This window comes from Macrotis lagotis, chromosome 2 (assembly GCF_037893015.1).
Source record: "Macrotis lagotis isolate mMagLag1 chromosome 2, bilby.v1.9.chrom.fasta, whole genome shotgun sequence".
Classification (NCBI taxonomy): Eukaryota; Metazoa; Chordata; class Mammalia; order Peramelemorphia; family Peramelidae; genus Macrotis; species Macrotis lagotis.
The window spans coordinates 68,185,317-68,209,897 of record NC_133659.1 but is presented as its reverse complement, the minus strand read 5'-3'; the positions used below and the strand labels follow the sequence as shown (position 1 = coordinate 68,209,897).

Sequence of the window (24,581 nt, the reverse complement as noted above, 5' to 3'; positions counted from 1 at the left end):
TGTGTGTGTCTGTGTGTGTGTGTGTGTGTGTGTGTGTGTGTGTGTGTGTGTCTGTGTGTGTGTGTCTGTGTGTCTGTGCGTGTGTGTGTGTGTGTGTGTGTGTCTGTAAACATACACAACTGCCAAGACAACCAAGCAACTAATGGATGTCGGGAAACACTTTTTTAAAGCAAAGGCACTCTTAACTTTGTTTCTCCAAAAATTAAGGCTAGATTAGAATGGAGAGAGACAGAGACAGAGATAAAGAGAGGAGACAACGAGAGAGATCACGAGACACAGACAGAGACTGAGAGACACAGACACAGACACAGAGAGACACAGAGACAGAGAGACACAGGCAGAGAGACAGAGTCTCGAGAGAGACAGAAGAGACACACCGAGAGGGAGGCCGCCAGAGCCGGAGCCGGAGCCCGCGCGAGGGGGAGGCAGAGAAGGGCCGAGCCGCGGCCGCAGCCCCGGACGGGCTTCGGGAAGTCTCGCCTCCGGCCTGGGCGGCGGAGCCCGGTTCCGAGGGAGGGAGGGCGGGGCGGGGGGGGCGGGCGCAGAGGTTCGGAGAGTGCGGCGGGCCGGGACCGAGCGGCCCAGGTAGGCCGGGGCGGGGCCGGGGCGGGGCCGGGGCGGGGCCGGGGCGGGCCGGGGCGGGGCCGGGGCGGGCCGGGGCGGGCCGGGGCGGGCCGGGGCGGGCCGGGGCGGGCCGGGGCGGGGCCGGGGCGGGGCCGGGGCCAGCCTGACAGCGGGGCTTAAGAGCGGGCCGGGGCGGGCCGGCATTTCCTCTGGATGCGGAGCCGCGGCGCGGGGGGAGAGACCGAGAGAGGCGCCGGAGGAGGCTGGAGCGGCCCGGCCGGAGCCCGGAGCCCCCGCTCGGAGGTGAGTTCTGGGCCGCCCCCGCCCCTTTCTCGGGCTTCTCGGGAACTTTCCGAACTTTCTGAAGCCTCTGCCCCCGGGAGGGCCTTCAGCCGACGCCTCGGAGGAGGAAGCGGAGTCCGCTGGCCAGTGCTGCCGAGGACCCTGGGCTGCCCTGCCCTGCCTCCCCCCACTCACACACTAACTCGCAGACACACACTCACACTCACTTTCACACACGGTCACACACACACCTCACTGACTTTCACACAGACCCACACACACACTTTCACACACATTCACACTCACACTCACACACACCTCACTGACTTTCACACAGACACACACACACACTTTCACACACGTTCACACTCACACACCTCACTGACTTTCACACAGACACACACAGACACACACAGACACACACACACACACACACACGCTCACACACACAAACACCTTTTACTCACCCAGAAACAAAGTTGGTCCTGAGTCAGGCCCGCTCTGAATCAACTTCTGAGCCAACCCAACCTCCCAGCACGAGTCACTCTGCTCCTCTAGACCTCAGTTTCCCCACCTGTCAAGGTGAGAGGAAGGCCGGAGGACGGCCATGGCCCTTCCCAGTGCTGGCATTCTAAATTTTGGAGGGACCCTTAGAGGATGGGGATGCAGAATCCTCCTTGTTCCAATGGACAACAGTTGTGTTTCCCCTGCACCCCCCCAAACACACACACACACACTTGAGCTCTCAAGGAAACAGATGGAGATTTTGTTTGCTTTGGAATTCTTGTTCCGAGGCCTTCCACAAAATGTCACTGACTTTGATATCCTGAATTCGCTGAGGGTGAAACCAATTTTGCCCTGGAACTAGCAGACTTGCTGAAGCAGAAATGGAGCAAAAAAGATGGGAGAGAAGAAGCGGTCTTCTTTTCTACCCCCCCTCACACCCCAAGGGGATGCACTAGGACCCAAACCGTTTCCAAACTTATCTGAGTTTTAGGAGCATCCTATTTCCTCCGTCCCTTCTCCTCAACCCCCCATGGGGGGGGGGGAGGGCGGGGCGGCGGATAGAACCCAATGGATGGAACCAGGACCTACCTAAATAACAAAGCCAAGAACATCATGTGAAATGGAGTCATAGAGTCTGTAATGACCATGATGAATGCACTAGTTAGTGCGAATAATCCTCCTGTTTTACAGATATAGAAACTGAAACAGAGACAGACTCTTGACCTAATTTTGCAGTACAAATTGGCAGAAAACTGAATCCTAGTACTGTGGCTATTATTTAATTGAATGGAAGGGGTCAAGGGAGGAGGAGAGAGGTGCACCCTAGACTCTTAGAAGCATTATCTCTCTCTCCAAAGTTGCTGCTTCTCATTCACCTGGATAAACTTAGCATAATTATCTCAGCATTGGAAAGGTTAACTATTTTTAAGCCAAATCATCTTTTGAAAACAGGACAGGCATTGGGTTGCTTCAATTAATACTTTTAATGAAACCTGTTTTTAGGTCTTTTTATTAATGATGTCTAGCTCTCTCTATCTCTCTCTCTCTCTCCCCCCACCCCCCCCCCACACACAAAAGTCATGAATTTACCTCAGATCCTACCTTCCTTGTAACAACAGTCTCTTGGCCTTGATATGACCTAAGGGGAAACTAGGTGGCATAGTGGATAGTGTGCTAGGCCTGAAGTAGGAAGACTCATCTCCTTGAGTCATAATCTGGACTCAGATATTTATCAGTTATGTGGCCCCAAGCAAGTCACTGAACCCTGTTTACCTCAGTTTCCTCTTCTCTAAAAAGAGCTGAAGAAGAAAATGGTAAACCGCTCTGATATCTTTGCCAAGAAGAACCCCAAATGGGGTCTTGAAGAGATGGATATGACTTGAAGAGATGGAAAATAACTGAGCAACATGAATTTATTTAATAAATTTGTCTTACATCCCTTGCACCTAGCTTTTTGTCAGGAAAGCAAAAAAATCTGGTCAATGAGGAAGGCTCTTAATAAATCCAATTGATAATTTCTTTCTAGAAGTTTTGGAACCCTAACTGCTAAGCTTAAAAAGTTAGAAAAGGCTTTCTTACCCATTAATGATATAATAAATTGAAATATCATCTGTAGGGCATTTTGCTTGTAGAACTAAAATGAGAATTTTTTCCCTTTCCCCTCATAGACTAAATTCAAGAGAGTAATTAGCCTCAGAAAGATGAACCACTGATCTCTGGCAAACTGACTGCCTCAGGCACATTTTGAGGATTTAACTCATATGACAAAAGTCTTTAAAATAATTTTGATTGAACTTCAGGGTGATCTGATAACATTCTGTAAATATTTTTTGGTGTCTTTGAAGATTCTTGATCTATATCCATCTCTAATCAGGGACAATGCCTTGTCATTTCCTTACCTCATAACATTTTTCACTCCCACACCTACCATTCTAGTTCATGGCCCCCCCCCCCCTCACCTCAATAATCTCTAAATTGGTCTCCCTAGCTCATCTTTCCAAATTCCAACCAATCCTAATGGCTGCCAAAATCATTTGCCTAAAGGGTAGTTCTGACCATGTCATGCCCCTATTCACCAAGTTCCAGTGGCTCCCCATTTCCTTTATATTTATGAATAAACTCCTATTTGATGTTGAAAGTATTTTACAATCTTATGTTCATTCTGTCTTTTTAGTCTTAATGCATATTACTTCATATGTAATGGAGCATGTACTACTGTGCTCTATAGTCCACCTAAATAGGCCTCTTTATTCTTCTTCCCATATTACAGTACATCTGTCTTCCTCACACCTTTGCACAAAACCCCCTCCAAGCCTAGAATGCCTTCTCATCTCTCTTCCTCTCTGAATCCCTAGTCTTCTTTGGCATGAGGACATTTCTGACCTCTTCCATCCATCCCATCCTCAACAACTAATGTTGTTCTATCATTTCAGTCATGTTTGACTCTTCCTGACCCCATTTGGGGCCTTCTTGGCTAAGATAGTGGAGTGATTTGTCATTTCCTTCTCCAGCTCATTTTACAGATGAAGAAACTGAGGCAAACAGGGTTAAGTCACTTGCCCAGTGTCACATAGCTAATAAGTGAGTGATATCAGATTTGAACTCAGGGATTTCTGACTACAAGTCCAGTGTTCTATTCAACTGTGCCATGTAGCTGCAATTGCCTGCTCCCAAAGCACCTGTTTTGTAATGCATTTGGTGGTCAAAAACCAAACAAACAAAAACAAAAACCCCCTCTCTTTGCCTTGGTTTCCTTAGTTGCAAAATAGGTATAATAATAGCATCTACTTCAAATGAGAATCAAATGAGATAATATTAGTAAAGTGATTGATTGGTGTATATATAGTAGGCATCATATAAATGTTAGAATTACTGGAAGGGTTCCTAATCTGGGATATGTGAACATGGTTTTTAAAAATATATATTTTGATAATTGGATTTCAATAGATGTGCTTTCCTTTGTCATCCTATGTATTTCATTTTAATACAGTCACAGTGTTCTGAGAAGGGGTCCACAGGTTTGACCAGACTGCTAAAGTGGTCCACCACACACAAAAGATTGATCTAAGTTTATGAAGTCATTACCCAAGACACTAGAAGTAGGGATCAGTTGAAGAGGAACTTCATGGAAACCTAGAAATTATGAAGCATACACTTTGATGTTAGAAATCAATAAATACTTGAGCAAACTAATAAAACACATCAGGCCTTTTCTCCCCAATGATGTTGGTAGTTAATATTGCCCAAGATAAAGAATCCAGACTTTATGGAAACAAGAAAACTGACCTTGCTCAAGTAATACAGGACCCTGAAGGGTTAACTCTTCAGAGGGAGATGTTAACTTGTGAATTAACCTAAAAATCAATAAGAGTAATACATTCAGTTCAACTAAAAATATTTATTAAGTATCTATTGGAGCAAGAATAATATGTTGGGCACTGAGATGAAAAATGTCATTGCCCTTGAGACCTTAAGGGACTCAGTGGGAGCAGCATATTAAATTCATTAGTATGGCTCTTTAAGAGTTTAAAATATAATTTAAATCACTAAGAATGTGAGTACATATTTATTCTTCCCCTATTCTGGTAGAAATAAACTTCTTGAAAACAAGATTCCTCTCCCAATACCTAGCACCATGCCTTAGGTATAATAGGTATTTAATAAATGTTTATTGGATAGAATTAGACAGAGGAGTCCCTTCTCACATCCATTGAATATTTCTTTTTCATTCACTCTTCCCTGACCTTTTCAATTAAAAACTGATCCCCAAAGAAGCTAACAGAGGCTTTGGACATTTGGTGATTTGGAATTCCCCTCAGTTAGGATTTCAGTCTGTCTTCCCACCACCTCCACCCCTCATGGAACAAGTGGAAGTTCCCCTCACCCAAACTCAGAAGCCAGAAAACTGATTCTTTTGAATTAGTCTGGGATTTCCCAGTCTCTAATTGGTACCCCATTCTGGTCATGCATCAGTGACCTCCTGTGTGAAGCAAATCTGTGACATCTGCCCAGGAAGGAGGCAAAATTTTTTTTTAAAAAATCAATGAAGGGGCAGCTAGGAGGCACCATGGATAGCCAGGAGGACCTGAATTCAAATCCAGCCTCAAACACTTAATAATTGCCTCAATGTGTGACCCTGGGCAAGTCACCCCACTGCCTAGCAAAAAACAAAACAAAACAAAAAATCAGTACAGCCTTCTAATCTTTGACCAACTCATCCTTATATGAAACAAATGAAAAGGTGTTCAATATAAAATTCTACTATGTTGAACAGGTCAGCCTAGGGGAAAGAGTACTGAAATAAGATTCAGAAGTTAGGAGTTCTGATCCTGGCTTAATCATTTCCCCACTCTAGTTTCTCATTCTAAAAGAAAAAAAATGAGGTGATTGAATTGGATGACCCCTCAGGACACTTACAGTTCTCAGGTTCTATCTTATCTAAATCAGGAGTGACACTTGAGAAAAACCTTTCTGGGACTCATGTAATATAATCACCAAATCTCTTTCCTTAACCCTGACCCTTAAGTGCTCTTCAAGCAGGATTCCTATGGAGCTTTAAAGAATAGGAAGGTGGGTTAATTGAGTGGAGTTTTTTTTTTGCTGTTTTATCATTTTTGTCATAAAAATTCCTTGTTTCACAAAGGATTGTTTGTGTGTGTGTGTGTGTGTGTGTGTGTGTGTGTGTGTGTGTGTGTGTGTGTAAAATCAATCAAAGACCAGGGAAACTGAGAGGACCCATCAAATACATCACTTTCCTGATTAACCCAATAGACACTGGGTACTGTGCCTCATCATATTAAGGCACTATGAGGGATGTAAAAACTGTGAAAAATAGATTTTTTCCCCACCATTTTAGGCAAAGGAAGAAATATACAAGAGGCATTCTTTATCCCCAGGACCACCATCCCACTTCAATTTTCCTTCTTTCCCAGATATATCATGTTGATCTATTAAAATACAAAACCAGTATAGAAGTAAGCAGGGGCTTGGTTCACAAAGAATAGCTGCTTTCCAAAATGAACCATACATAAACAGAAGATTCCTTTCTCAAGGGACAACTCCCAAAGGACCACAGAGACACTCTGCATAGTCTTAGTCAAATTGATGCTGCCACAATGGAGCAGGCTACTTTGCAGAGTTAGTAAAGAAGCAAAAAGACAGAAAGAATAATAATAACTACAACAAAACTGGAAGGAAACTTGGGAGACTTGTCCTTTACTTTTTTCAATCTTTTCTTTTTATTTATTTAAGGCAATGGGGTTAACAGTGACTTGCCCAAGGTCACACAACCAGGCCATTATTAAATGTCTGAAGCTAGATTTGAACTCAGGTCCTCCTGACTCCAGGGCCGGTGCTCTATCCACTGCACCACCTAGCTGCCCCTTGTCCTTTACTGTTGATAATCTCCTGAGCTTTGACAACTTCCAACCCATTGAGATCAGTCCTAATTCAGATATGCTTAGGGAGGTTACCTGTTGAATGGGAAAGAATGTGGAATCTAGAGTCAAGACACCTGCTCTGGAATTCCATCTCTGATAGCTACTAGATGTGTGATTATGGTCCAGACACTTAAGGTCTCTTGAGGTTCAGTTTTCTTCTCCGTAAAATGGGCACAGGATTTAGCTCAAGAGAAAGGATTAATATTCAATAGATCAACAAGTATTATTTAAGGAAACTATACTTCGTTAGGGGTTGGAGAACATAAGCAAGTTATACCAGGTCCTGGAGTGGTTTGCCAGTTACTTTTCCAGATCATTTTACAGATAAGAAAACTGAGGCAAATAGAGTTAAGTGACTTGCCTGGGGTCATACAACTAGTAAGTATCAGAAACAGAATTTCAACTCAGGTCTTCCTAACTTCAGACCCAGAATTCTTAGGCCATCTAACTGCTAATATAACTGCCTGGCCTACAGTAAGTGCCTGAGAAATATTTATTGACTGACTGACTTTCATTCCCAGTAGAAGGTATTCTTTAAGACTTAGACTTTGATGGCTTAAAAACACACTATGACTTTGGGATATGTTGTATTAAAGATCATATGGTTGGATCAAGGGATCAGGGGAGAGTGGATTTGGAGCTGGAAGATAGTCATCTTCATTTTACAGTTAAAGAAGCTGATATCCAAGGTTGCACATAAGTGGCAACCCCTTCATTTTTTAAAGGAGGGCTTAGCATAGTGCCTATCATACAGTAAAGATTTAATAAATGCTTATTGATTATTTACTTGCCTGATTATTAAAGAGGCACTCTCCATGTACTTTCCATAGTATTCTATGCCTTCTGGGTTGGTGTTTCTTAATCCCAAAACTCTTTTTTTTTAGTTTGTTGTTTTGGGTTTTTTTTGCAAGGCAATGGGGTTAAGTGGCTTGCCCAAGGCCACACAGCTAGGTAATTATTAAGTGTCTGAGGTCAGATTTGAATTCAGGTACTCTTGACTCCACTATTCACTGCACCACCTAGCCACCCCTAATCCCAAAACTCTTTAAAGATTAGTTTAGAGGGGGCCGCTAGGTGGCATAGTGGATAAAGCACCGGCCTTGGAGTCAGGAGTACCTGGGTTCAAATCTGGTCTCAGACACTTAATAATTACCTAGCTGTGTGGCCTTGGGTAAGCCACTTAATCCCGTTTGCCTTGCAAAAACCTAAAAAAAAAAATTAGCTTAGAAGTCTAAATTTAGGGAGCCATTACCTGATATCTATTCAAGCATGGGTTACTATAAAAGTTAAGTAACCTGCCCATGGCTGTACAGGAATTAAGGAGCAAATCAAGTGAATTAATATGTAAAACATTAAAAAAAATGTAAATATTGAATGATTTCAGTCATGTATGACTTTTTGACCCCATTTGAAGTTTTTTTTGGCAGAAATACTGAAATGGTTTTCCATTTCCTTCTCCAGTTCATTTTACAGATGAGAAAACTGAGGCAAACCAGGTGAAGTGACTTGCCCAGAGTCACACAGCTAATAAGTGCCCAAGGTCAGATTTGAACTCAGATCATCCTAATTCTGGACTCCTAAACTTTAAAGCTGTCTAAATTCTAGTAATGGTGATGACTGATGATCATATTGATCATCCAATCCCAAATACAATGATGTATCTACTGCACAAAATACTAAAGCACTGTGCAGTTGTGCAGTAGGAGAGAGAAGGGGGTAGATAAAGAAGGAATAAAAATAAAGTCTCACATCGCTGAGTACACTTAATATCCTTCATTTTTCCAGAAGGAAAAGAATAAACATCTTAAGAGAGGAAAAGAAGCTGGGTGTTTGGTGGTGAGAAGAGAGAAACAGCAGGGGCTAAAGGAATTTCTTTACATGTTGGTTTTAATTGATTGAAGGATAATGTTATGTCCTTGTTCACTAGAGTCATATATATATAGGACTTTAAGCAAAATGGTCTTGCATTTTTAAAAGAGGATTGTTGTATTATGCATAAATATGTTTAAGGTTAACTGAGTTTTAATTTAATTTGATGAATAAAAATAATGACCTTTATAATTGAGGAGTCAATAAATCTATTTTAAATATATTTTATTTTAGATTAAATATATTTTAAATAAATATAAAAGACAAATAACTTTTTTAAAAATTGGCCAGAAAAGACCCATTATTTCATTAGAATAGGGAACTTTGAAAGGAAGAAACTGTCTACCAATATGATTCTACACCCCAGAGAGATTAAGGAACTGCCCAGGATCACACAGCCAGTATATGCCAGAGGCAGATTTGAAGCCAAGTCTTAACTGCAAATATAGTTCTTTACCCACCAAGCCACACATCAGTAGCACTCTATAAAACATTTATCCTAACATAAATGAATTATTACTTTTGCTAGTAAGGAACATACTAATTCAGGTGACTCGGTGGGTTAGTTTGGATGTTGTCCTTCATCCTTGAAGAGGATCAAAATGATATCACTATGTCAGATTCTTACAGTATGTTGCTAGACTGGGAGCTAAGAAGGTCTGCATTCCAGTCTCTCCTTAGAGACTTACTTTGTGACCCTGGGCAAGTCACTTTTTCTCTGTCTGCCTCAGATTCCTCATCTGCAAAATGTAGATAATAATTGCACATGCCTCCCAGTGTGGTGGTGAATTCTAAATGAAATACCTTGGGCAAAGGACTTTGTAAACCTTAAAACATTATGTAACTACTAGCTATGATGATGTTGATGCTGATGAAGATATGGTCCTTGTCCCCAACTCCCTAGCATACATACACAGATTGATACAATAGAAATTCACACTTATATACCACTTTAAGTTTTATAAGGCACTTTACTCACAGTGACCCATCTGTTAGAGTGAAAATATTTTTATACCCATTTCACAGGAAAAAACTAAGGTTCAGAGAGGTTATATGACATAAAATAATCATTATTATAAATGATAACAGCATTTATTTGCATAGTGCCTTCTATGTGCCAGATTCTATATTAAGCACCTTACAAATTTATTTCATTTGATCCTCACCACAAACTTGGGAGTTAAGTGGCATTATTAACCCAATTTTGCAGTTGAGGAAACTAAGGCAGACATCAGATTAAATGACTTGTCCAAGGTAAAGCAGCTAATAAATGTTTGAAATCAGAGGTCAAACAACTAGTAAATGTCATGAAGCTTAAGAGATGATCCAAAGCCTGGTTTCTGCTGCTTCCAAGTCTTTCCCACTATGTCATGCTAGAGATTGACAAGCTATTCAAAATTATCAGAGAAGTAGACAAGCCAGGAAAGAGAACACAGTCTTCATGATTGCTGACCTTGTGAACTCATCCATCAATCTTCCTTTCAGGTTTTTTCTTCCCTGGCTGCCTTCTCATCTTCATAACCTGACCTACTGCACTCTCTATCATCTGCCTGCTTGACCTGTAAGGAGCAGAAGTCATCGGGGGGCCTTGTGGCTTAGATTAAAATGTCCAGTGTCATCCATGACCCAACCACTTCAAAATGAAATCTACAGAGTGAGAGGTGAGCTTCTTCATATACACCTAGGCTGGAATCCCTCTCAGAGCTTCCTTTGTTTTCTAGCTAGAAATTCCAATCCACTCTTTTGGAGTTTTAAGATATTACTCATGGCCATGGTTGATTCAGGGGGAAAAGAAATAAATAGAGCAATAAAGGGCCTGTTGGTTCTGAATGCTTGCAGGCTAACTGATTTCCAACTATAATACTGGTTCGACCATCATTACCCAAAGCCATCAATCTTTCTAACTCTGGAGCCAGATTTTCCCATAAAATGGGTACAAGAATGACTGTATTTCCCTGCCTTGGATAGTTACTTTGAGGAAAACATCTTTTCAGCGAATTGTTGGAATGGATGGCCCAAAACAATCAGTGGAGAGAATTTCTCATTTTCCCAAACCTGAGTCAGGAAAAGGCAGCAAACAGTAACTACCCTTTTCTTCAGAGCTGTCTGGGAGTTGGTGGAAGGAGATGTTGACTCATTCTGCATGTGTCAGTGGGCCATGAGATGAGCATGAGAAGGTCAGATGGATCTGACAGATATTTTTAAGGAACAGTTCTGGAAATTAATCTTGATTCCAGGAGAGAGGGGAGAAAGAGGAACTCTCCCACTTCCAAAAGACATGAGAAAACCAGATTTAATTTCCAGTTATTAGCTATGTGATTATCAGTAGACTGCCTTCTATACCTTTCCCCAATGGTCTGTCTTCAATTTTCAATAAGCCATAGGTTTTCACAGAATAATAATAATAATAATAATAATAGTATTCTAATGTTTGCAAATCATCTTACATATTTGTGTGGGAATATATATGTGCATGTGTCTGTATATACATATTATCTCTAGCAAGATAATTTGATTAATGATGAGAGCTTGAGGCGGGGAAAAAGTATAAAAAGGGAAAGAAGAGAAGAAATGAAATAGTTGTTTTGTTCCTCTCTATCTTCAGGGAGTCTCCTAGAATATGAAAGGGGGAATTGAAAAGAAACAGAAAAGAAACAGTATAAGACTTGAAATAAGAAAACCCAGGGTTCAAATGCTGCCTCTGACACTTATTGCAGGACCACGGACAAGTCTCTTAACCTAAGTAAGCCTTAGGTGGTACCTCAGGAGTTGATTAGGAAGCTACAATGAAATATAATGGTGTCTCAGAAATCTTACTTTGGTTTTTAAACTGCTTAAGCTTAAAATTTTATAAGATTTGGGAGGCACCCTGCATAAATCAATTTGCAAGACTTGATGCACTATCTAAAAATCATCAATTTAATACTGTAGGAATGTGGAGTGGCTTTCATATGCTCAGATGCAAAGGATCATAGAATTTTAGGGTTGGAAGAGACCTTAAAAGAGAATTGATCCTAGCTCACCTAGACGCTTAGCTTATGCCTGTACAATATTTGAGGCAGGTGCAAGAAGCAATGGAGTAAGGAAAACACTGAAATCTTAATGGCTTAGATTTCTCCACCTACGTCTTCTAAAGACTGTGAATTCTGGATCGAACATTTACCTCCTTTTATATGTTTAGATTCCTTTCTGCAAAAGGAACCAGGAAAGCTATATTTTTTTAAATTTAAATTTAAAAATTTAAAAAGACTTTGTCCCTGACTTAATCAATACCAAATACCATCTCCAGTTGTCCTGATCCATATCTGGCCACTAGACCCAGAAGGCTCTGGAGGAGAAAGTAAGTCTTAGCACAGCCCTCCCTTCACTCAAATCCAATTCATACACTCTTCATGGCATCACTTCCCTGATGTCATGGTCTTCTTTGAGAATGAAGGACAAACATGGTCAAATTCACACCTGCAAACCTCCCACCCATACAGAGAGCTCAAAAGAGAACAGAGAACACTTTGGGTTCTTTCTGCTCCCTACTGCCAATATTGCCAACCTTTCAAACTCTGGGACCCGGCTACAAACTTTTCTAACCTATCTCACCCTTCCAATTGACCTGTGACAGCCCGCTAATCCTTCTAGCTCTGCTTCTCCAGATTCAGCCCCCTTGATTACTCTGTAACACTCTCCAGGCCTTATCTGCCAAGCTATTTTCCTATTCTCGACCCACTGAGCTAGCATTCCCCTGCTGCAAACCATGCCTCACTGAGACTGAAACTTATACAAATTATGTCAGGGCAGGACCTGAACTCAGGACTTCCTAACTGGGAGGCTAGTCACTGTTCCATACTGTCTGTTTTACTTATTTGATTCTTTCTTTTTAAGTCAAGGAATTATTGATTTTGTATTGGAGTTTTAGAGATCCTCCAGTCAAACTCCCCCATTTTATTCATGAGAAAACTGAAACTTAGAGGATATAAATGTTTGTTTCCTCCCTTCCTTCCTCTCTTTCTTCTTTCTCCCCTCCCTTCCTTCCTCTCTTCATGCCTCCCTTCCTTTCTTTCTGACTTCTTTTCTTCCTTTTGACTCCCTCCCTCACATCACTCCCTAAAGTAACTCACTAAGTAAATAGCAGAAGGGGAAATATTAACTCAAGTCCTCTGACTCCAAAGCTAGTCTTCTTTCTATTACTTCATATTGCCCTCTCATAGCCCCTGTAAAATGTTAGTCACTTCTGTGTGGGAGTAAGGCAGGTGGACTTGCTTGTATACACTCATATACTTAAAATATCTTAATTGGTTTCCAGTTTCTGAACCCTAATAGCTTGTGATACTGTGTTATAAAATAGAAGTACTAATCTTATAGATAAATACAATGAAAAAACAAATCTTAACAATCCACCTTACTTAATATGATTTGATCATCCATTCCAAGAGGCCCATCCCCTCTGCATTGAGAGTCAGTCAATTAATAAACATTTATATTTTAGTTTTTGCAAGGCAATGAGTTTAAGTAACTTGTCCATGCTCACACAACCAGGTAATTATTAAGTGTCTGAGGTCAAATTTGAACTCAGGTCCTTCTGACTCCAGGGCCAATGCTCCATCCATCATTCCACCTAGCTGCCTTTTTTAATAAACATTTATTAACAACCTACTAGGTAACAGTGCTAAGTACTGGGGATACAAATAGAAAGTGCCCACAAGGATCTTATAACCTAATGGAGGAAGACAACACATAAAAGGAAGCTGAGAGGACTGGGAGTATAAAGAGGAGAAGATATGGACTCTATGGGAACAGTGGAAAAATAAGTCTAAGAAGTCCCAAAGCATTACAATCATGTTAAAAATGAGGAGATATCTTATCTGAGCTATCTTCTTAAATGGAGATTCCCCTTAATTGGAAATTTGGAGTTCATGGCCCCACCCTCCAACCAGACAAATGACAAGATGGAATACCAAGACTGATGAAATCTTAGAATGATGAGATTTTCTCTATGAGTTTCCTGGGGCATGATGGGAAAGTCAGTCAGAGAAGTCTCAAAGTAGTGCAATCAGGTGAGAAAGGAAATGTCTTTTAGAATGCCTTGTTTGAACTGCAAAACTCCACCATCAGCTTCCCCCAATTTCTTGGAACTGTTACTTTTCATGGCCAATATTCTATCACTCAGGTCGTCCTTAAACAGTTTGGTTTGGTATAAGGTGGGAAAAGGGGAGAGGGAGGGACTGGGGATGAGATCAAATTTTCACTTTAATTGCCTTGTCCAAACCACAGCCTCAAGTGAATTCCTGCCATTGTGAAGGGCTCTTCATTGGAATGCAGCAGAGATTAGAACAGCTGTACTCTGGGAGAAGGAAGGCTGAGGGATGAGGTTGTGTAATCTGTTTGAATGTTGCTAAGACAACTGTAAATCTAGTCTGCTTAGTAACTGTGTGAAATTGGAAGTCTTGAGATTTAAAGACCAGTCTGGGTCAACTTCTTCTCAAGCCAGTCATGCCTATTTGAACATCTTAGCACTCTCTCTCTCTCTAAAAAAGCAAAGGGACACCCGCTCCTTCATATTTTAGTATCAAGTGTAGAAGTGACTCAAGCTTGTGAAAGAGAAGGGGGGAAAGTAGCCTTCTTCATGAAGGAATCTTCTACTGTAATAAAATTTTCTAACAAAGACAAGTTAGCTAATGAGACACCAGGCACCACATACTTAAATTTTATACTCAGTCTAGGGATTGTTAAGTGATGAAGAATCATCTATTTAAATGATATGACTTCAGGATAACTAAAGTTTTAGCCATATTTCTTCTCACAGCCAGGTTTTAGTTTGTGATGATACATCATGTCTTGTAAGGTGATAATATTCTTCAAGTTTTCACCCAACATCCATATTTGCTCCAGATGGACAGAATCTAAAAACAGAGAGGTACCTCTGATTCCATTGATTTCAACCAGTACCTGAGCAAGAATCTCTCATTTAACATTAGCATCTCTCACAAATGTTTATCCAGTCTCTGCTTTAAAGACTTCCAGTGATGATGGACCAATTCTTCTTGTGGCAACCCCTCCACCTTTGACTAGTTCTAATCAGGAACTTCTTAGTCAGGAAGTTTTTTTTTCTTTACATTGTTCAATAACAAGTTGAATTATGACTCTGGATAATTCCCACCCATCCATTGCTCCTACTCTACCACCGAACCAACTAAAACAAGACTGAACCTTAGTACAAATGACCACCATTTAATAAAAAAAATTGAATATAATTATCATGTACTCCCTCCCTTCCCTCAGGGCCTTCTCTTCTCATCTTCTGTTGCTTCTTCCAATCTTTAGAAAGTGTGCTCATTGGTCCTCTCACCATCTTGATCACTATCTTCCATACATACTATAGCTTGTATTTTCTAAAAATGTTTTTTGCCCAGAATTGAAAAAGGAGTATCTAACCAGGAAAGAACAGAGCAGGAATATCACCTCTCTCTTTTTTGACACTGTCTCTCAATGAAATCAAGAATGGCATTGACTTCTGGCTGTCGGATTATGTACTATTATCTCAAGATAAGATCATCTCCCTCATTCTAAACTCTATTTTTTGTCAATGGTACTCCCAGGCTATCCCACCATAAACCATAAAGAAAAAAGTAAGTCATTCATCAAAACACCTAGAGTCTCTCCTATACTTTTCTCAGTGTCTTGTCATTGTTACACAGGAAAGAGACTTATAAGGTTCTGCCAAAGATTTGACAATTTATTATTGGGAGTTTCTGTCAGAGGCCATAGGCTCCCATTTCATGTATTTTCTTTAGGGAAGAAGGTCTCAGTGGCATGTATCACATTCGCAATGTGTAGCCAAGCTGAAAGTAACTAATTTCATAACTTGTATTTCTACTGATTTCACTACCCCAGTCAATGTTCTGATCAGCCAGTCTCAAGATTTGGATAGCTACAGCTAAGGGCATTCCCTGATCCCATTCTCCTAGGGAGACCAAAGTTCTGGAGAGTCACAAATGCATAAAGAAGGGCAGGAACCCAAGACCCAACCCCACTCTCTCTGGAGCCATGAAAGAGCACCAGGTCAAAGATGCCTGTCTGTATGCTATAACACAGGGCTGTCCAAAATGCAAATTTTATGTGGCCACCTGTGGGTTTACTAAACTCATTAGTAAACAAAGTCAAGCTACCACAGAGCTCTCACTAAAATGACAACTCAAAATATATTGTCTATTGTTTTAGTAAAAACTTTCAAAAGTAAGGTTGGACAGCCCTGCTATAGCAGAAGCCCTGCTGAATTTGGAATTGAAGCAATCTAGGCTTGAATCACAATCTGCCACTTCTACAGTGGATTCAAATTTAATCTTCCATACTTAATAGCCATGTGACCCTGGGCAAGTTATTTAACTTTTGTCTTACCTCAACTGAAAATGGAGATTAATAATAACAATAATGCCCTTCTTCCAGGGTTGCTATGAAGATCAAATGAGATAATAGTAGGCACATGTTAGGTGCTTAATTCACCTTCCTTCTTAGCCTCAGTTTTCCTCATCTGTACATTGAAGGGGTGGAACTAGATATCCTCTAAGTTTCCTTCTAGCTATAAATCTGTAATTTTCTCATTCTCATACCTATCGAAGCATACTGCCTAAACAGAATGACCTTGGGTCAGTATTCAGAACATCATCAGTCATATGCTTCTAGAGGAGTTGTTAAATATCCTATTAGTCTAGGACTTTAGTTAGAATCCCCCACATGTTCATCCCCCCCTTTCTCTCACCTACATACTCAGCCCCTCTGTGTTTATCTGTTTCCACACCACCTAGCATACTAGCATGGTACATGCATAAAGTGAGAAGTAATTTTAGGAGATGGCATAATGGATAGAACAGTAATCTAGGAGATAGGAAACCCAATTTCTAGGACTGACTCTACCAGCAATTAGCTGAATGACTGGGAACAAGTTACTTAAGCCTCTCTTGTTTTTTTCATTTTCTCATCTAGAAAATGACATTTGAAAGAGGGTCATAAAATTTTCTGCCTAGGAGGAACCATAGAGATCACTTTGTCCAGCTTCCTCATTTTATAAATTAGTAAACTGAGGTTCAGAGGGATTGCACAATTTGCCCAGGGTGACCCCTTTGTATAAAGGCAGAGTCACAAATGCAGACCTGTCAATACTGTCAACACTGATCTGATCTTCCTTACATAATTGTCTTTGTCCTTCATCAAATGAGGTCATGTGTGTGTGTGAAAAGTCATGAAAACAAAGTTCTATGAAATAGTGCATTTAATTAATATTGAGACATCCTTTCTGTAACACACAAACTTACACACACACACACATACGCATATACAACAAATGATGAATTTCATGAGTGGCATAAACTCAGTGCTTTGAGGTCACATAAGGCCATCTAGTCCAACATCACTATTTCACAGATGAGGAAACTGAGGTTCAGAAGTTAAATCTTCTTCCCCATGCCATGAAGACAGTAAGCAAAGGGGTGTGACTAAAACTTTAAAGCTCTGACTCCAGAGACAATCCTCTTTCCACACTTCTATGATTGGGAAGGGATCAGTCAGTCAATTAAGAAACATTTATTAAGTGCTATACAAATGTCCCTGAGAGTCAAGAACCCACAACCCAATCAATCCCACTTTTTTTGCAATCATGAAAATGTGCCAAGTATATGCATGATATGGCAAAAGCCATGCTGAATTTGAAATTGAGATCTAGGCTTGAACTTCAGTTCCACCACAAAGATAGACAAAAGACATCCCAGCTCTTCTGAAGCTCATAATCTAATAGGGAAACAACATGTAAATGATTATGTACAAACAAGTTATATAGAGGATAAGTTGAAAATAAGAAACAGAGGGAAAGCACTAGCATTAAGGTGAATCGGGAGTTTTCCTGTAGAAAGTGGGATTTAATTGGGACATGAAAAAGACAGGAGGTGGATATGAGGAAGAGAAATATTCTAGGAATGGGGGCTACCAGTAAAAATTCAGAAGTCAGTTAGGAGGGAGTGTCTTATGTGAAGAAGAGCAAAAAAGCCAGTGTCACTGGATCATGAAGAAGGTGAAAGGTTGTGGTGGAAGGCAAGTGATGTCTTTGATTTTATATTTCATCCTAGAGGTGATAGACAACTACTGGCATTTACTAGGAATCTGTTGAGCTAAAATGGCCAGACCTGAAGTTTATGAAGTTAGTATGACAGCTGAGTGAAAGACAAACAGAGATGAAGAGACTTGAAAGGAGATAAACCAGCAAGCTTTTCCAATAGTCTAGATGTGGGGTGTTGAGGGAAGACCTGGATAAATTGGATGAAATGCTGACAATGGAGGATTGTCAGCATAGAGAAGATAACAGAGTCCATGGGATCAAGTCTCTCTGGAAACATCTAGAAAGATTCTATTATCTAAGCTAAACATGAAAGGAGAGATATAATTTCTATACCACCCACCCCTTTGTTAGACAGGTTCTCTGTTTCTTGAAACATTCTATACACATTTTTACCTGAGTATTTCCAATTTCAGTTTAGGAAATATTAACTAAGTGCTTTCCTTAATGAAGAGAACATCTACCAGCTCATAAGAGACAAATTTACATAAAACATGGTCCTTTGTCTTCAAGGCCCTCACAGCCTGAAAAGGAAATACAATATTCAGTCACTTCAAAAAAAATTATTAATTACTCTGTGCTAGGCAGTGCCAAGCACTGGAAACCCAAAAGAAAAACAAAACTTTTGGGGTGGCTAGGTGCCACAGTGGATAGGGCACCGGCCCTGGAGTCAGGAGTACCTGAGTTCAAATCTGGCCTCAGACACTTAATAATTACCTAGCTGTATGGCCTTGGGCAAGCCACGTAACCCCATTGCCTTGCCAAAAAACAAAAAACAAAAAAAACCACCTTTCCCTGCCTTCAAGGAATTAATATTTTCATGGAAAAGTCAAAGTTCTCATTCTAATGGCCACATCTATAGTCCTATAGCTCCCTCACTCAATTCCCAGTATTAATATTAAACTGAAGGTTCTATTGCTAGTAATTCAAGAATGTCCCCCTTATGTAAAAAGGACAGTCCATTATTAGAATAACTTTTTTTTTGTAACTCAGAAAATAACCTAAGGCAGATATTCACATACTACCAGCAACCTGCTTCTAGGTCACTGAGGGGATAATGCAAATCTATATTTTTTCCCTCTAACTAGTCTATGGCCTGGCCCCACTGCCTCCTAACAATGGGAGGAATGTACTTTTCAAAACTTGCTCAGCAGGACAGACATGCTTGGCCAACCCTTGTAAAACCAACTAAGGTCACTGGGGCACAGACAGGATTCAAATGATTAGACCTCTAGCCAGGCTGTCTTGCTTCAGGAAGGTGTCATGGACACCTGGTGCCTACAGATTTGAAGATGGAAGACAAAGGAAGAAAAGGAAGGGAATCCCAAAGTAAGGGGAAAACAGCCAACAGGGTTGGACTTCAACAATGTTATTGTTAATTAGGCAGAGTTTGGCCTTTAGAGCTGCACCCTTTCCCACTATGAGAATTTTGCTTCTTTATTTTAGTGCTGTAACCCTATTTTTCTCCCCATTCAATGTTGTGTTTTGATATTGCTTCATAGACAAGGCTATGACCCTCCCTCCAGAGCCTTCCCTCCCTCTGTTTCAAAACTCTGCCACCCATATCCAGATCCCCCAGGCTCTAATTCTCTACCAAAACTAGTCTGATAAATTAATTTCTGCTGGATTGCTAATGAATGATAAGGTTGTCCCTCCTAGTCAGCCCAGCCCTATTCAATATTGTGAAGAAGCAATATCAGATGAGTCTCCCAGCTCAACTGATTTCCAAGTGTTTTTTTTTAAGTTCTTTGCTATTTTTCAAAATTATGAACTTATCAGTCACTGACATTTTCAACAGACAAGAACAAAAAGGATTGTATGTAAAAGTGTAAACTTTTGCTATGTGGAGTTTTATTTTTCCTCCTGGAATAGATTTTTTCTTTAGGTATTTTTTTTAATATCTAGCCACTTAATTGAAGAAATAAAAAACCCTGAAAAATAAAACCCTTGATACAGACATGCATAATACTGCAAAATAAATTCCCACATTGGTCATGTCCAAAAATGTATGTCTCCTTTCGCATTTTAAGTTCATCATCTTATTAAAGTATATAGGGAACATTAAATTTAATAAGGTAGTAACAAAATTGTCTTGTTTTGTGCTCCCTTCTGAGCTTCTTTTTTGTTCTTCTTGATGAATTTTTAAAGTCTTATTGATAGCCTTTTATTTCCTTTTTGGTTGCATCTTTATCATTACCCACTAACTTTTCCCACCCCATGAAAGGCTTGCATTTTAATGTGAGTCTATCAACTTCCCAGTTCTTCACTTTGTTTCTACTCTTGGCAATATCCCCTCTCCCACCTTAAAGAATCATAAAACCATTCTTTGAGTCAGCATTAACTCAGTGCTTTTATATATGGAGTACATAGCACTACAGGAGATGCACAGAAAAATAAGACACCTTTCCTATCTTCAACCTTTCCTATCTTCAACGAACATACACAATCTCAAAATTCCAGAGTTGGGTGGGATTTTGGAAACCATACTTCATCACTAAAATTTGGTCAAGTAGCCTCTGCTTTAGGATCATAATTAACCAAAAACTCATTTCTTCCTTCTCAGTCCATCCTTTCATTGAACATTGCCAGTATGTTCTTCCTTATGACCTGAAATCAGCCTCCATGTAACTTACACCTATTAGTCCTGTTTCTGCTTTTTGGGATTAAATAGAATAAATCTAATTCCTCAGTACCAAAAATTTTCTCATTTTGTTGTCTTTCTTTTTGCATGTATTTATATACTTAAGGCTTAGCATAGGACTTGATATATAATAAGTACTTAATAGATGCTTGCTGACTACTTGAATTTGTCTTCTAATCAACACTAACTTTCAACTCCAGCTTCAAGACTTAAATAAAGTCTTACCTTTCCTCAGGCAAAAGCCACTGCCAACTAGCATGATAAGGAAAGGTTTGAGAGAGGTCCAATCATTGAGTTGGTTTTTCAAAGAAAGGCAAGTCACCAAAAGATGAAGAGAAAGAAGGAAGATGCCCTCAGCTTAGGGAACAGCTTAGAGAAAAGCAAAGAGGAAAGCAGAGAAGAAATGATGACCAAAAGTAGAATGGTGGCAGTGCATTTAGATAAGTTAGAATCAAGAGATCTTTCAGAAGCTGAATTGAATGACCTTGAAAATTGATTGTATATCAAATATGAGGGAGAGGGAAAAAACAACAAATCTCATGAAGGCCTTGTGCTTGGGAGCCTAAATAGTGGCAAAATTAATGAAATCATAGGGCATTGGGTTTTAGGGGAAAAAATAACAAGCACAATTTTAAACATAAGATTTTAGATCTAAAGTTGCAAGGCATCTGAGAGCCATCTTGTCTAAACCTCTCATTTAACTAAGGGCTGGGGAAAGTTAATGACTTATAGGTTGTAAACTACAGAAGCAACATTTGAGCCCAGTCTATCCAAATCCAGACTACTCTTTCCATTTTACATACTGCTGTCAGTGTTGACTTGGAAGTGATAATGGAACTAGGAGAAGGTATTCAGTTAGGAAGTGGATTAGAAACTCAAGAGGATGGTTTGTGACTAAAAATTGCAGATTTGGGAGAGTTATCTGAATAGAGGCAATAACTAATATCATGACAATGAATGAGATTTCATGTACTGTCAGACAATTGATATATTGGTTAGTCTCATCAGATTGCTTTTTATCCCTCATTCTTTTTCATCTTTGCCATAAAGGATAACTCTCTAGATCAGGGAAGAAAGAGAAGAAGACTTATATTCATATCTAAAGGTAATATAAAACAAAATGTTTAAATATAAAACAATAAACATGCTTAAAAAACAACAAAGTAAAGGGAGAAATGTTGATTTTCAAGATACCAAAGAATGAAATTACATAATTTTTTAAAAGTATGAGGAAGGAGATTATATCTTCAGAGAAAGCCCAGAAAGAATAGAAAATGAAGGTGGACAAGGATAGGATCTAAGTAAATATCTCTTGTTAGGAATTAGAAAACTAAGGGATGGTAAAGAAGACAGAAAAGAGGGAGATAAATAGGAAAACCAGGAAAATATATGTCTGTAGAATAAAGAAGGAATGAGGATTCAATTGGGCAATACTATTGAATTCAAGTGGGCAATACTATTGAAGGCCAAAGAGGAAGAGAATTGAAAACACCTTTGGATTCAGCCAGATGCCCTCTGAGAAACAAGAGAGCAAATGACTGGGGAGAATGGGAAACAGAGGCATCAAGTATGGACTACTTTTTAAAGAAGTTTGGGTGATGATTCTGAGAAATTTTGTTAAGTAGAAGAGTTGAGGAGGTCCCTTTCAGAAGCCTCAGTCTTCTTCAAGTGATGCCAGTCCTGATCCCAAAATAACATATTTGAGGGGGCAGCTAGGTGGTGCAGTAGATAAAGCACCAGCCCTGGAGTCAGGAGTACCTGGGTTCAAATCTGGTCTCAGACACTTAATAATTACCTAGCTGTGTGGCCTTAGGCAAGCCACTTAACCCCCTTTGCCTTACAAAAAAAAAAAAAAGATGTCAAAATAACATATTTGAATTTGATGGGAGCCTTCAATATATACTCCTAAAAGAGTGACCAGTGATTGTTTCAGGTACCTTGGGAGGTTTTGCTGAAAACATTGGGTGTCAATGGAGCCTTTCAGCAGTTTCTACTGATACCACCCAAACCTTTTTGACCTGGGACTAAGATCAGTTCTGATTCCCTAAGAGCAGCTTCAAAACAAACACAAGTCTGTTGGGCACCACAAAATGTCAAGTTCTGGCAGGTTCTAGTTTTCTGGAATTAATCACAAAAACGAGTCTCAAATGGACTACGTAAAAATATCATTTTGTTCACCAGAGTCTGCTAAAACTCAAGCCAATACTATGTGCCTTGCCTACCAATTTTTTTTTAAACTGCAAGAACCTATCCTCATGCAATATTAAGAATACAAATGTAAACACACACACAGTGGAAAAGTGGAATCTCATCTTTTAGCAACATTAACTCTCCCATTCGGCCCTTCTGTTATGATGAAGCAGGCAGTGAAATGCCAGGCTCGTTTCAGATATTCTAAGCTGAACATTCCAAAGGCTTGGGTTAGCATGTGTGGGAGATCTATGCTTTTCATTCCCCAACAATCTTGCTGTTAAATTGTAAACCTTAATGCTACATTGAGGTAGCTTTGGGAATTTAATTGCCCTGAGCTTAAGTTAACACTAAAAGAAGGGGGGAAATTATAAGAAGGGAGAAAAAACCCTTATCTATGTGGCTTTGGAGTTACATAATTGTATTCTTGTGCCACTCCATTAGTTTTAAAGTAGCCTAGACTATCAAAATCCAAAGGGAAAAACAAGAAAGAAATCATTCAGTTACTCTGGAGAATTTTGCAGAATTCTAGGTTCCTTTGTCTAGAGCTAAAGAGAACAATGCCACTTAAAATTCAGTAAAAGAAAAGGGGAAATCACTTCCTATGGGGAAAATCTGAATCCTGTAAACCTCCTTCATTTTAAAGTGTCTTCTTGCTTCCCCTATTTACACGCCCCTCCAAAAAAAAATCATGGACTCTTTTCTCATAAAGGATATAACATTTGAAACTTTAAGCATCAGCTAGTAAAGCTAGCCAAGAGCAGAGAGTCTCACAATTATTTTTAGAGCTGAAAAAGCACATTTTTCCCCTGTCTCCTCTAACTCACAGAAGACTTAAGAGAATTAGCTCAAACTTTCCAAAAATAAAACTTCACCTTGGTAATGTAGCCACACCTAAAAATATTTGGCCCCCAAAAAGGTTTAAGAGTAAAAATGAGTACTTTATAACCAACAGCTTGAATTGTGGTCTTGGCTACAGCATTTATTACCACTAATACCAGGAAATGTTCTTCATATATACATACATATATATATATATGTATGTATATATATATATGTATGTATACGTGTGTATGCATCATATGTATATTCAAAGTTCAGAGAAAAGCATGCTTTTATAGTTGAGTGAAACCACAGAGAACCACTGTGGTAGTATGGAAACCCAAAGTTAACCAACTCTGACAGGTGGGGGATTCAGGTGACCATCTTGGACCATCCTCCATGTGTATGTGTCTATGTCCTATGCCTTAGATGTCTCAAATAACAGCCCTAATTCAATATGATGGCATTTTTATCCATATTAATTTTTCCTACAAACATTCCTCATTCTTATGGTTAGGCTGACTAACAAAGGATCAAGGAAAATCCATCAAGGCAGAGATGATAACTAGAAAGCAATTATTTCCTTCCTTCCTCAAATCATATTTATGGAGCAGCCACATGGTACATAGCAGTACTGGAGACGTTTTTATAGTACATAAAGAAAAACAACGTAGATCATGTCTCTAATGAAGCTTATAACCTACCACTCTAAATGATGTTGCCACCAAAAGTCCCCTTGCCCTGAGATAGATAAACAAACAAGTCATTTTCCTTCATTCTCTCTTTCCCATTGCCTATGAAAAGTGACCAAGCAGACCTCTCGTTTTTATGGTTGTGAACATCTGAAGTAATTCAACTAGACAAAGCTGAGACAAGAGGAAAGGAAAATAAATATTTTAAGCAAAATGAAAAGTTCTTGAAAGGACTGGGAGATACTGTGGTACATTGGGTAAAATTCTAGCTCTAAAGTTAAAATATCTGGGTTCTGAAACTTATTACCTATGTAATCATTGGCAAGTTTTTCTGTACCTCAGTTTCCTCCTCTTATAAAAAGAGTATTGGGTTTAAATGGTCTCTGAGATCCTTTCCAGATCTATGCCTATGATTCTATAACCATGAATGTGAAACGTTTCATGTACTACCAGACACAATTGATACATGGGTTAGTCTC

The 24,581-nt window shown here is 39.7% G+C and overlaps 1 protein-coding gene across 1 annotated transcript in view; it reads left to right on the top strand.

Moving 5' to 3' along the window:
* Positions 1–738: 738 nt before the first annotated feature.
* KIAA0040 (KIAA0040 ortholog) overlaps positions 739–24,581 on the top strand; it is a 39,287-nt gene continuing 15,444 nt past the window's right edge. Inside the window, exons 1-2 of the mRNA XM_074222093.1 lie at positions 739–867; positions 10,146–10,321. The gene's annotated coding sequence lies outside the window, so the exon portion shown is untranslated. The remainder of the gene's footprint in view (positions 868–10,145; positions 10,322–24,581) is intronic.